Source organism: Monodon monoceros, unplaced genomic scaffold, assembly GCF_005190385.1.
Source record: "Monodon monoceros isolate NGI ecotype Baffin Bay Population unplaced genomic scaffold, NGI_Narwhal_1 Super_Scaffold_20, whole genome shotgun sequence".
Taxonomy (NCBI): Eukaryota; Metazoa; Chordata; class Mammalia; order Artiodactyla; family Monodontidae; genus Monodon; species Monodon monoceros.
Window position 1 is genome coordinate 36,816,228 of NW_021703777.1, and position 14,799 is coordinate 36,831,026.

At 34.3% G+C, this 14,799-nt stretch overlaps 1 protein-coding gene across 8 annotated transcripts in view; it reads right to left on the reverse strand.

Moving 5' to 3' along the window:
- Positions 1-14,799, reverse strand: part of ARHGAP24 (Rho GTPase activating protein 24) — a 518,868-nt gene that overhangs the window by 81,316 nt on the left and 422,753 nt on the right. The gene's annotated exons all lie outside the window — the stretch shown is intronic.

Sequence of the window (14,799 nt, forward strand, 5' to 3'; positions counted from 1 at the left end):
GTATGCTAGTGAGTGCTTGGGAACAATTAGTCAATAATACACATATACAGGAGTTTTTATAGAAGGCTGTCTTTCTTTGATATATAACAATGCACATTAAAGTTGTATACTGTGCATATAGGAAAATTTGCCACACATTAACATGCATATGCATGGCTGTACGACATATAAGTCGCAGAAATAAATAAATGACAAAAGAAAAAGATGCTTTGCTTGGCGTGACACAGTACTAAAATTTATTCTGTTTTTTGATCCACCTGTAAAAAGTTACCATTTTGAGATCAGAATATTTTAATTATTGTCTTTGCCTGGAGGATGCTTAGCAATTCGGACAGTTATACCCTGCTGTGTCACTCCCAGCCCCAGCAGAAACAGTCCTAGTAATGAGGGTGAGTGACAGCCACTGGAGTGTGTTTCTGCCTGAAAGCAGGGAAAAAAGAGAATTATAAGCACAACTGGCCATTATCCCCTGACTTTTCATTTGATTCCCTATCTCTGCCAATGATGCTGTGTGTCTGACCCCTGACTCTCACTTCGACTGCCAATCACAGATATGAAATTCTCATCTGTGAATTTCATCCATGGATATAGATCTTGATTCCTCAGTGAGTTAGCAAAAGACGGGGAGAAGATTTAGAAAAACTTTTTTCTGTGAGTCTCAGTGGAAATAATAGACTCATTGCTAAGAATGTGATTAAAACAATTGGAGACATTTATATAGATATGAACTAAATTCTCCGTACTAAGGTTACATGATTTCTAACTGGAGAAGCCATTTGTTCTAATTCATAATACTTCAGTTCTGAGAGTCTGGTATTGAGCCTTGCAATTGAAGGGGCTCCAAAACAATTTATTAAATGTATAATTTGATAAATGAATAAACTCAATATTGACTTTCAGCCACATGGATCAAGTTTCACTCTGTTTGTTAATCCTTTATGGGGCTTAATGTTCCATTTACCTATTTGTGAATCTAAAATTCTTTCCAAAGGTGAAATTTTAAAAAGCAACCTTAAGATGTAATTATCACTGGAGTGAAAGTATCATAGTCATCTTCAATCCATATATATGTGTATATAAGTATGTATATATTATAACCAGTATACATTTTCCACTCTTAATTTCTGCTTGAACATAAGTATCTATGCAGTGTTATTTTTATTTTTTAATACTACTCTAGATGATGGTGGATTTGCACACATTTTAAAAGACACAATGTATCAGTAAATTGTATACACCTTCTAGATGTTAGCTCGGGTTGGTAGCAATGCTTTGGCGCTAGGGTTAACACTTCAAGCGTCTGTGATTTTAAGTTAACCAAGTAGGTCACATCATTCAATTTTATTTGTTTATATGTAATTGAAAGTATGTGTACATTTCATTGGGATCTTCTATATATTTGCATTTGATATGAATTTTTGCCTTCCCAGAAATAAATTCTCTGAAATAAAATACCTGGCATGATTAACTTCTGCAAAAATTAAAAAGTAGATTAAGAAAAGCCTAGTGAATTTAATAGATTAAGAAAAAGCTTAATGTAAAATTTAAGAATAGGTTAAAGAAATCTACATTAAAGTAGATGCACAGTTAATTCAAAAAAGAAATACAAATATTTAGCATATGAAAATTTCAACTCCTCTTATAATTACAAAATAATAATTAAAAGATAATCATATTTTTGATGAAAAGCTTTGCAAAGATTTTTAAATATTTAGGAAAAATATTGGTAATGGTATGCTACGATATACATGCTCATTGCTTATAGGAGTATGGATAATATTCCTTATGATGCAATCACTACAATAGGATTTTGAAGAATATTTATTAATATGAGCTTTTATTATACACAAGGAAATATACAAATTTTATATATATGGTATCTCTATTTTCATACAGGTAAAAAGTCAGATAAATAAGATACTAGGTTGAAAAACACAATAATTTTAACAATGCTTACTGTGAATGCTAGGATTGGAAATTATTTTGCTCTCCTTTGGTACTTTTCTATATTTTCCAGATGTTCAACCAAGTGTTGTTTTATAACGCACGCATTATTCCAGATGTTCTAACATGTGTTATTTTATCAGCAAAAAAAAAAATTATTGAAAAGAACAAATGATAAGAACTGTATGGTCATGAAAACACTAATCAATAAAAAGCCAAGGTGAGCTGAAAGACAATTATTGCTAACTCCACTCAGTGTTGCTTAAAATTGTTTGGTTTTGAAGTCTCACTAATTTACCTACAACCTCTTCTCCCTCTTTCCCCAAATACATCTCTGAGTACATTCCCAAGGGAAGATTTGGGACAGGAGACCAGCGTTGCTCAAAGTACAGACTACGTCACGTAACTAGGACTTTCTCAGTGAAATAGACTGCTATTTTTCTTAACGAATATATTTTTAAAAATATTTTACTGAATTTCTTGTGTGGAAATTTCTGAAAATAGTCACCTAAGTAGATTTTTTTTCCTTGGAAAAAAATAATTGTAAATTGTCAAAATTATGAACTAAAAAGCAAAACAATTAATCAGAAGTGAAGTATTATATGTGTATCATATAAAGATGTGTGTATCATATTTTAAAGCTATACAGTGAAATACTTGTTTGTGCTTAAACTTTAAAACAAGTTGCTCAAGGAAAACTGTGGTCACCGAAATTTAGGTTCAGTTTCCAAGCAAAATTCATGGTACAGACCTGAGGATATTTCAGTGAACACCTCTGATACTGTTAATAATTTCAAGGGCAAAATGTTTCCTTATTTCCAATTACAAATCAGGTCAAAACTAGCCCTAGTGTACTACCCATTTAATTAGAGCTTACAGAAAAATATTTAAATGTTCTAAGTAGGGTTATCAATTTTTACTCATACCATTGCAAGGTCTTAATTTTTTAAGCATTATTTCCTTCAAAACAGTTTGAGTCTTCATTAATAGTAGAGCTCTAATGATAAATTGCAAGATATAAAGTAAATTCTGAAGCATATCTGTGGAAAATTACTGAGATAGAAAAACATTTTTTCCCTTTTATGGAGAATGATACTTGGAAAACAGCCAGTGTTATGTGAAGTACAAGCAAAAAAATTGTAGGTTTCTATGGATGCTATCACCTCTTAGTAAACAACAACAATAATAAAACAGCATATAATTTACAAAATAAAGCCAGAGAACAAATTGGCCTCACATTCAACATCATATTTAATTTTTTCATATTGTCTCATGCATTATAGAGACATTGTTCTCTGAAAATTAAGGGTTTGGGGATGCACTGCTAATCAAATTTTTTCCAAGTATTTCCAAAGGTTAATTTCAAAAATATCAGAATGGCAAAATTTCAATGCATTTTGTCAACAGGAAATTTGCATTAATCTTTAATGAGATTTTGAAAATTTTAAAACCTTTAAACCAGAAAATGAGAATTAATTAAGGCCAGTGGCTGTAATCATCATTCTGTTTGTAGTTTGCAGTCAGTACACAACAAACACATTACTAAACGTTGTCTTACATTATAATAAAATTAACGTTACATTTTAATTTCATAAATACTTTATAATACTGTTTTACATACTTCCTATACTCCTTTCTAGGTTATAATCTCTTTTTAAGAAGGAATCATCCAACAACATATAGCTACATTATGTTTAAGCTAAGAGTAACTATAAATGTACATTTGTCAACTGATTATAGATTGATTGATATTTATTAATTATGGTAGATTTCTTTTTCCTTTTTTAAAATTAATTAATTAGTTAATTAATTAATTAATTTTTGGCTGCATTGGGTCTTTGTTGCTGTGCGTGGGCTTTCTCTAGTTGCAGTGAGCAGGGGCCACTCTTCATTGCAGTGCATGGGCTTCTCATTGTGGTGGTTTCTCTTGTTGCAGAGCATGGGCTCTAGGAACACGGGCTTCAGTAGTTGCAGCACACGGGCTCAATAGTTGTGGTGTGTGGGCTCTGGGGCATGTGGGCTCAGTAGTTGTGGCGCACAGGCTTAGCTGCTCCACAGCATGTGGGAACTTCCTGGACCAGGGATCGAACCCATATCCCCTGCGTTGGCAGGCGGATTCTTAACCACTGTGCCACCAGGGAAGTCCCAATTATGGTAGATTTCTAATAATTAAATTTAGAAATGATTTATTGGGAGTCTGTATACTTGACTACAGATATAGAAAGCACTGACCTAAAAATTCTATACCGTACAAATTATTTCTGATTGCCTTTCTACAAACTTCACTATAAGAAATGTCCAAATATGTGAATATTAGAGCAACAGTGCTGCCTGGATCAAATTGCAAAAACAAATATGTGCTTATAAAGAAGTACTGAAAAATGGTTAAGAGTTAGGACAGTGAAAGCAGACTCCTCAAGTTGAAATTACTCATTGACTAGCTGGGAGATCCCTCAGCTTTAACTGAGAGTGATGAGTACCTGCTTCACAGTATTATTGTGCATTAGTCTGATGAATAATACCATAAAATATCTTGTATAGTGCTTGCGACATACAATGCTCTGCTGTCGTTGTTATTGCCATGTATAATAATTTTGATCCTAAATATTTGGATAAATTAAATATTTATAACTTGAATCCTTTAAAATGCAGGAAAGTAGTTTACTTTTGGAAATATGTATATTCTGACTATATTTGTTAAGAAAAGTCCTTTCTTAGGAAAGTAACAATTTATCTTTCAAGTAAATATTGATTTTCATATTGGTCATGTTTTAAAAGTACAATTGTGATACATTTAAATGATTAATGAAAAATCTAAAACCTTAAATAGGCATAGTTTATATTTCCACTAATTTTTCACATTTCTTGGACTCATTCTATCAAAAAACCTACTATTTGTGCTGAGTACATTAACTATAAAAATGATATAATTTATTACATTTTGGGCAGTTGTCTCCCAGATTGTACTGAGCAGTCAATAGGATCTCTGTTTAAATCCAACAATATATTTTGACTTTCAATTATGTCAGAGGCTCAGAATCTAGTTACTTCCTTCTCAGCAACTAATTAAATTCTTCTGATCAAAACTTCTGAGAAATAAAAGTAGAACATTTCCTTGAAAGAGCCCGAGTGTCTAGAATTAAGTCTTCTAATTTAGATTGGCTTTTTTGGGAAACCAATGAATTCAAAATTTTATCTGATTGATATAGAAGACAGGCAGCTAGAATAAATGACATGTATATTCAGATCAATGTTACTCCAACAGTGATGACAGAGATGGAAGTCACAAATGAAAGCAAGTCTTAATGAAATAATCTACAATTTGTAGCAAATGGAATGCCATTCACAGTTAAAGAAGAAAGGCAGAGTTTGTTGCCTTGAATGAATCTAAAATTGAAAGTGTTTTTCAATCAGGAGATCCCTTAATAGTATTAATATTGGGAAATATTGGAAAATTTTGGAGAAATGTTTTGGAGTTATACTGAACTTTATATTCCATGTGAACATAACAATAAACCTTTTATTGCAGTGTTTCTCAAAGTGTAATGAAACTCATCTATGTCCAAGAAGATAGGAAGCAACTGAGAACTTGTTAGAAATGCGAATGCTTGGGCCCAAGTCTAACTGAATCAGAAACTGTGATGGTGGGACCCAGTAATCTGTGCTTTAAGATGCCTGCCAGAAGATTCTGATGCACCATAAAGTTTGAGAATCAATACTCTTGTAGAAGAATTTGCTATAACAGGCTGAGGCTATAATTTTAGAATTGGTGTATTTCAACCATACTCTTCCTATTAGCTTGTATCCATGTCTTATGCTTTCTTTGACAGCCATTCAACCAGAAAGTATTAAGCTTTAAAGCTATGAATCATATAACTTATCTAATTGCTTATTTACACTGTAAATGATTAACACTCTGCAACTAGTTTTGCAAGGACATGTCATTCAAGTTGGGATTACTGACTAGCAAATTTGTGGGCCTCACGGATTAAAGACACCATACTTTTATCAGAGTAAACATTAGAGCATTTATTTTTACACTTGAATACAGATTCATTATACCTCTTTCCTTGGTGCTCAGAGTTTGACAAATGAAACAGAACATTGAATTTGAGGAGACATGCCATTTTTGAAGATCTAGATTAGATCTAGAGGATCTAATCTAGAAGATCTAGAAGATCTTTTAATTTAATTTAATTTAATCTAGAAGATCTAGATTAAATCCTCTCATTCAAAATGATAAATCATTTCTGAATAGTGCAAAAGTTCAAGATGAATAATAATATCAGTTGACAATTGCAGGGTGAATTACTTTCATATCTCTTGATTTATTTGGTTTCTACAATACCCCTGGGAGGCAAAGCAGAACATTCATTCATTTATTCAATAAATATTGATTGAGCACCTGTATTGTTCCAGTCACTCTACCAAGTTCTGAGGATACAGCAGGGAACAGAACAAAGGTCTGGACTCATCCTTGAGCTAGATATAGATTTGGAAGTCATCAGTGTGATAGTATAAAAAGATAGAACTGGATGAGGTCCCCAGGGAATACCGTAGCTAGAACAGAGCAAAAGGAGTTCAAGTGAGCACCAACATTTAGAGACTGAGAGAAGGAAGAGGAACCAGCAAAGAAGACTGAGAAGGTAGGAAGAGAAACAAGAGAGGCTGAGTAAAGAAAGTGATCAGGTGAGTCAAATGTTGTTGAGGGAGTTAAAGAAAATGAGGACTAAGTACAGACCACTAAATTAGGGGAAGCACAGGTCAGGGATTAGACAATATGGATATTACTGGTAACCTTGAAAGATCAACCAGGCCAGCACAAATAAAATCATCATTGGAATGTATTCATAAGATTATGGAAGAGATTGACATGTACAAACTGCTATATTTAAAATAAATAACCAGGGAATTCCCTGGTTCTCCAGTGGTTAGGACTCCATGCTTTCACTGCCAAGGGCTCGGGTTCAATTCCTGGTCAGGGAAGTAAGATCCCACAAGCCTCGCAGGGCAGCCAAAAATAAATAAATAAATAAAAATAAAATAGATAACCAACAAGGACCTACTGTACAGCAGCACAGGGAACTCTGCTCAATATTCTGTAATAACCTAAATGGGAAAAGAATCTGAAAAAGAATAGACACATGTATATGTATAACTGAATCACTCTGCTGTACACCTGAAACTAATAAAACATTGTTAATCAACTATACTCCAATATAAAATAAAAATAAAAAGATTATGGAAGAGAGAAAACAGACACAGCCAGTATAAACAAGTCTTCTAGGCACTTTAATGTATTGAGGAGCAGAGAAATAGGGGCAGTGATGGGTGGGTAGGGGAGTTGTGAGGACAAAGGGATTTAAGATGAGAAACATTACAAAGTGTTATATTCTTATGGGAATTATTCACTGGAGAGGGAAAAATTGATGATGTATAAGAGAAGAGGTTTAAAGACTCATCCATATTTCTTTAAAGCTGTGCTCAAAATTTCTCACTCTCCTTAGAATCTTTAATAAGGTCTGACAATTAATATAATTGATTTCCCCTCAAATTTTATTACTTTCAAAATATATAGAACATCTAGAAGAGAATCATTGAAAGAAAAAGAATTCACATAGAGCAGCTGTTTCTTCACAGCTCTGCCTGGGGGCAACATAAGGAAGGACTAAGGTTAAATTGATAAATCATTTTTTAAAGTTAAATTTTACTATTTTTATTTGAACACAATTTTTAGTTATTTGCTCAATAGGAAATTTCTGGCAACTTAATTTGGACAATTTTCTTTATACGTTATTAGTTTTAACTGCCACAGATGCTAATTAGCCAATTTTACATAGCAGCAGTTACATAAAATGTGTTTTGGTATATAAAAAGAATTGATATTTTAAAATATAATGCTATGATACATAGCTCAAAATTAAATTATTCCTCTCAGCAAATGGCAACTAGTAATCATTGTGATAGTATAAAATTAAGAATAACTCTTTGGGCTTCCCTGTTGGCGCAGTGGTTGAGAGTCCGCCTGCCGATGCAGGGGACACGGGTTCGTGCCCCGGTCCGGGAAGATCCCACATCCCACGGAGCGGCTGGGCCCGTGAGCCATGGCCGCTGAGTCTGCGTGTCCGGAGCCTGTGCTCCGCAACGGGAGAGGCCACAGCAGTGAGAGGCCCACATAACGAAAAAAAAAAAAACAAACAAAAAAAAGAATAACTCTTTGATTTAGGTTTAAATTCTGTTCTCTTAAGCAGCTAAAATTAACTTTGCAATCAGAACAGCTCAACTGTACACTATGCTTTGTCTCCCATAGTTTATGAATTTTCTGAGTTTCATGAGCTTTCATGTATATATGTTTGGGAGGGTAAGGTGTAAAATTTGTCTTAAGGATCTGGAATTTGAACATAGCCTTTCAGGTAAAGGCACACTACTTCACAGAGCACACATTTATATAATGTGTCAAAAACCTAAACTGACAAGATCATTGGTATTTCAGAACTATTATCACTTCCACTGATAAGGATACTTGGAAATATTTTCATAACTTGCTTGATAGAAATATATTACATGTTAACTCTATGATTTCCTTAAGTGTAACCTGTTTCCACAATGAATGTTGAAAAGAGTCTCTATGTTCTATCAGTTAATTCCTGACCCTATGTCTGGGGTTAGGAGTGTCACGTAATTGTCCCATTCTCATTACATATAATTCCAAGACCCTACAGAAGGAGTAGGCTCAGAATGGCACATGTTGCTCCCAAATTGACTACAGACATAGAAGTTCCTATAAAGAATACTATTCCATATCTACTTCTTAATCCAAATTTAGAATGGTTAACACTGCTAGAAGGGCTACAAAACACAGATTTTCTCTTTTTAGTTTTCATATTGGTGATATGAACACATTTTAGGATGATTTCTTTTAAAATAAACACATATGAATACACATACATAACTTCACTGAGGTTGGTTATAGATCATTTGATGTATTCCTTAAAACACGACTCCTTGTAGGCAAGACTTCTTAATTCAGTCTCACACATTTCAAAAAGCTGAATTTCCTTTCAAAGTCTCTGGAATTAAAAATTTTCACTACTTATGATAGGTTAAACCATCAGTTTTCAATACCATCGATATAATGACCATACACTCAGGATTAATAAGTCAGATAGGAAATTTTATTATTAAAGGAAGGTGTAGGATCACTTCAAAGTAAATCAGTTGATGAAGAGATGGTTTAAAACCAAGTAGCATATGTGTTGGCAGAATTCAACTAATACAAGTGAATATTTGAATTTTTGAAAGAAAAATATTTATGGAATCTAAATGCTTGAACATAATAGGTTGGCAAGTATTCATTACCTACTTGGAAAGATATTGGTAGATCTCTATGTCTGCCTTGGAAGGTGTCAGAAGTACTTATGAGAATTAAATATATTGTATGGTTTAAAATGATTCAGTGATTTCAATTAGTGGATAGACAGTGTTTAAATATTTAGAGAAATCTGGTTTGTCAAATTCATGTTTATTGAGCTTTAACCAAAAACAAATAAAAGTTATATTTAAATCATAACATGCAATTTACTAGATTTATATGTAAAATAAGAAAAACTGGAACTATAATTGAAAGCTCAGAAAACTCTAGGGTTCTACATCTTTAATTAATGGAATATTAATTTAAATACAAGTAGTATTGAGGAATGTTTGCCTGACAAAAGGCACCCCTCTTAAACAATTTTTTAAAAAATCCTTGATGGACACAAATTAATTTTAATGCTCAGAAATATATCAAATCCATCTTACTAAAAGACTAAACTTCTTTCTTTTTACTCCAAATTGGATTCAATCTGGCTAATTATATCAGAATTATTACAGAAAGATTTTTCTTGGGCTTTTTAAAAAGTTAATTTTATAATTTTAGGTAATATTAAGTAAGCAAGTGGATGAAAATCTGAAATTCTGCCTTAAAACTATGACTCTCCATAACCATTTGCAGGCAGAAAACATAAATATGGAGTCATGTCTAAAAATCACTTATAACAAATGAGAACCATATTAAGAGAACCATAATAAAGCTAAAAAAAACTCAGAATATTTCAAGAATTCCTTCCTACTTCTCAAAATAATCTGCAACTACTTCCAAAGCCTTATAAAATAGTTATCGTCCTTAGCAAAGAGAAGTATAATGTCCACTCAGGACAACAACAATGTTTCAAGTTCTCATAATTATCCACTTATCCACAAAAATGTTATAATTTAAAAAGCCACCCAGCTTTTATATGAATTTGGATAACTCCAAATGAGAACTTAAAGAGTAACAGAGGCAAGGAAAAGCCCCTAGAAAATGCTCTTAGACCTTTCACATTGTTTCTGTTTTTCCGTTATGTATTATCTTTCATATCTAGTACAAATATCTACTTCTTTGAATTCCTAAAGCTCTACAATTTTCTAGACACATGCAATAAATAAAAATTTGATCCTGCCTGCTGATAGATTGATGCTGTGCATCTCATAATTTTAAATTGAAGAGCAATCAGCCAGAATCCACAAGTCAATTCAACTCAACATACCGTTATTAATTAACATTTAATGAATACCCACGGGTGTCTGCAGTAGCATTAGAAGTCAGTAAACCACTTGCTGTTTGGGGGCATGTAGTCTAATTCATATATAACTACCAATCTAAATCTGACTAAACTCTGAATACAGATTGGCAGATCAACGGACATATTGTTAAGCTAGAGGCAAGATTCCTAAAAAAGAAAAAACAAAAAAACCCAATGAGAAACAATAGAATACTTTTTCAAATATAATGTAAGAAAGTCACCAAAGAGGTAGTAGATATATGTATGCTATCTTTCCTGATCTTTTATGTGGCGGGTGGGACATGGGGGCAAGGGCATAAAATGAATGGATTGACACACATATGTTTATATATATACATCAAGAGAGAAAAAGAAAAGGGATATAAAGTCAGTTATTTACTGAAGAAGAATGTTTTATAGTAGAAAGCAAGATTAAATCAAGGTCACTGAGTTTCTCTTCAGTAGAGTCCAAAAACATCTCAAAGTTAGCAAACTCAATATTTTAGATAATGGAAAAACCTGACCCTTTTCAGAAGATGTGAAGAAAGCAAGCCTGAACTAGCTGTGATAGCTGTTGAAAGATCTTTCTTGAATAACTTAATAGAGGATTAAAGGATTATATAACTCCATTCACCGAACATTATTATTTATTGCTCTTTAATATGCATACAAGTTTGACCTCAAGCATATTGAAACCCATGAGGAAGACCTCGTGACGGTTTACAACATATTAAAAAGAAAGAAGTGAGCAAAAACAGGGAAATCATTCAGTACCAAAACTAGATGCCAGCACAAAACAACCATAAATGGGAAATAGTGGGATTGCTTACCGACTATTACAAGTGATCCACCATCCAAGACAAAAGTTACCATATGAATCCAAGTTAGAAACTTAATTTGTTCATGATTTGTTTGTTTGCCCTTTTAAAAATATTGAACTGGGGCTTCCCTGGTGGCGCAGTAGCTGAGAGTCTGCCTGCCGATGCAGGGGACACGGGTTCGTGCCCCAGTCTGGAAAGATCCCACATGCTGCGGAGCAGCTAGGCCCGTGAGCCACGGCCGCTGAGCCTGCGCGTCCAGAGCCTGTGCTCCGCAATGGGAGAGGCCACAACAGTGAGAGGCCCGCGTACCACAAAAAAAAAAAAAAAAAAAATTGAGCTGCTTGATGTACAATATTGTGTTAGTTTCAGGTGTACAGCTTCTGATTCTTTTCCATTATAGTTTATTATAAGATATTGAATATAGTTCTCTGTGCTATACAGTAAATTCTTGTTGTTTATCTGATTGTTTGCCTTTTAATCTATAGTTTCTCAGCCTAATAACAGGTTATTATTTTGTAATCTAGAATAAGAATTTGGAAATAATAGTATGTGTCTAAAGAGAGTACTCCTAACAACTGGACATAATTATTGGTTTTTTATACATTGTCTCATTTAATCAATAAAAGTAACCTGTGAGGTAAGAATTACTGTGCCTGTTTTACAGATGATAAAACTGAGCATCAGAGAGGTTTTGTTCATTTCCCAATATCACATAGCTAATAAGTGGAAGAGCTGGGGTTTGAACAGGTTTCAGTTTGACCCCAAAGGCCAATTTTCTTTTCCCATTATTATTGGTTTCTTCAGAATATGCTTGCTCTATGCTGTTTGCTCTTTCAGGAATCACCTTGTGCTCTCTGTACAGCATTTCCTTCTTCCTTTCTTCATTAGAACCTTTAGAGATCTTACCCCAGGGAGAAACCCTGCTGATTTTCCAAGTAAAATTGGTCCCTCCCTCCCTGACTTCCATAGCATTTTGTATGTATCTCTGGGATAGCACATGTAACATTACTTGGTAATTAAAGTGGAGTGGCATCATATAGGCATTTGACTTACTGAATTCAAAAATCTGTGTTCACTATTAATTTTTTAAAAGAAAGTACTACCCTTAGTGGTATAAATTTCCAAGTATCAGGCCAGGCTCCATTAAGAGAGAATGTGCCAGATATCTTCCACGTGCCCCTTCAAATACACGCTGCACTTTTCCACCCAGCTTCCTCCCAGGGAGACTAACTTGCATGGATGATAGTACTGGATTCCCATCCTTATAGCTTTCCACTGGGTTGGGCCAATAGGCAGCCATGGCAGGGATAGGAGGGAGGAAGAAGTGTGAGATCAGGGTATTTATTTCCCTGGCTCCCTAGCTCGGGTTGCCTTGAGTCAGCTCTGTATTCTGACCAAAAATCACTACTGGACCCTAGAAGACTTTACTACATGGCACTCTTTTTCAGAGTTCCACTAAGACCTCTCTGCCATTGCCCCTTACACCGCAGACTGGAAAAGCTCCTTCACTATTATCAGACCCAGGTTATTTCACTATTGTTTATAATCCCACACAGCCTATCCACACTTTTTAAGTAATATCTTTGTATAGAAACTTTCTTCAAATTATGCTAATTTGAGTTTGTCACCTTTTTCAATTGGGACTCTGATTAAAACAGTTAAGTTTAAGTAAGTGATGCATTTTGCATCTTTTAAATCACAACATTCTCCTCATTTCTAAAGCCTAGATATGTAGCAACTTCAGTGCAAAGAAAAAACGATAAACTTACAATTAATTTAATGCCACACCTATTTAAATTTTATATACTTTCAGGATTGCCAAGACACCGTGAGGAGTACAGAACGCATTTATGATATGCTTTCTCCACCAGGACATTATAATCTTATTAAGGAGACAAAGCATGACACGGAAGAAAATTATAAAGAAAGCATGAACTGAACACAGATGCAATCATTTATGATACAGAGAATAAGAGGTATCATTTGTTAAGAAAGTAAGAAATAAATACTGATTTATGTAATCAGGAAGAATGTTCTGAAAGTGGGGGAACTTGAAAAGTGTTTTGATAAACAGTCTCAAAGTCCAGGTGGCATTGTAGTCGGGGAGGGAATGTAAGTGCATGTGGAGCTCAGCGGGTTTGAAGACCTGGCTCAGATGTCCCTTTTGCAGTGAAGGTGCCTCGGACTGAGTTGGCTTTCCCATGCTCTGGACTTCTTCCAGCCTACAACTAAGCTCTGAGAAGCTCTGCAGCCCCCACAAGAGCCTTCTCTTTGGTTCCATGTCCCCTGAGCCTTCCTTAGCTCTTCCTGTATATTGCCATCTTTTTCCAGGCTCACTGTTTGCAAATAACTGCTTCATTATTAGAAGATTCCTGAGACAGAGAAAGTAGCAGCAAGGCATCACTTTCTGGATGAGTTCATCCTCAGCAACAGGACATGGCAGGTACCAAACTAATGAAGAACCACTGATACAAAGATGATTAAGTCGCAATTCTTGTTCATAAGTAGTGTGCCATCTAGTAGAGGAAATTAAGAAGTATATGAATCTCCACTTTCTATTCCCAATAAAAGCAGGGGCATCGTGGGCAAATGCAGTGCTTAAACATATACAAATGTCTACATACACTCATATATATACTTGCTCACACACAACACTTTTGCTGGGAACGACGTATCAGACAGAAATTCATTTGCACATAAGCTAATAAAAAAGAGAAAATATATAATGTTGAAATCATTCATGAAGTCAATTTCAAAGAGTTTGAAGTGCAAGATCCTTGATAAATATCAGATAATACTTTTTTGAATTTAATTTGTCGTGATGGATCTACTTAGGTTTCATAAAGGGATTCAGGTGAGAAAAATATATTGAACATTTAAATACATGTATAATTGTAAATAAAATAAACCAGATTTGTTTTGTTATCCATTTTTAAGTTGTCAGCTATAGGAATACCAAATGATAAGTTGGCCACAGGGGGGCTTTCTCTTTTTCTTAGAACCTGGGAACATATTAACACTAAGAATATATTAACAACTACAAAGAAGCAAGGTGGTAATTTGAAAATTCAATACAGGGGCTCAGAGTTTGGTCAAGCCTGAGCCATTATTCCACAGTAAGATGTCTGAGCAAGCAAGATTTCTTGCAAATCATAGTTAACTTTCTTTTCATTTTGCATCTACAATGAAAATTTTAAAAAATCCATCAGTTCCTTGCATATTCAGTCTCCCTTTTCACCAATACGTGCCCTCTTGCCAGGATGTTAACCTTCTCCTTCATTTAAAATATAAATAATAAAAATATCTCTCTGATTCATAAGGAATAGTGTGGACTGGGGTGAGGGGAACCTGCCTTGACTAAGACCCCTGTTTAAATACAGGAGATCACAAATTTCATGTAGCTCAGCCACATCTCCTTTATCCCATTCCTCATGAAATTCTGGCTGTGAATC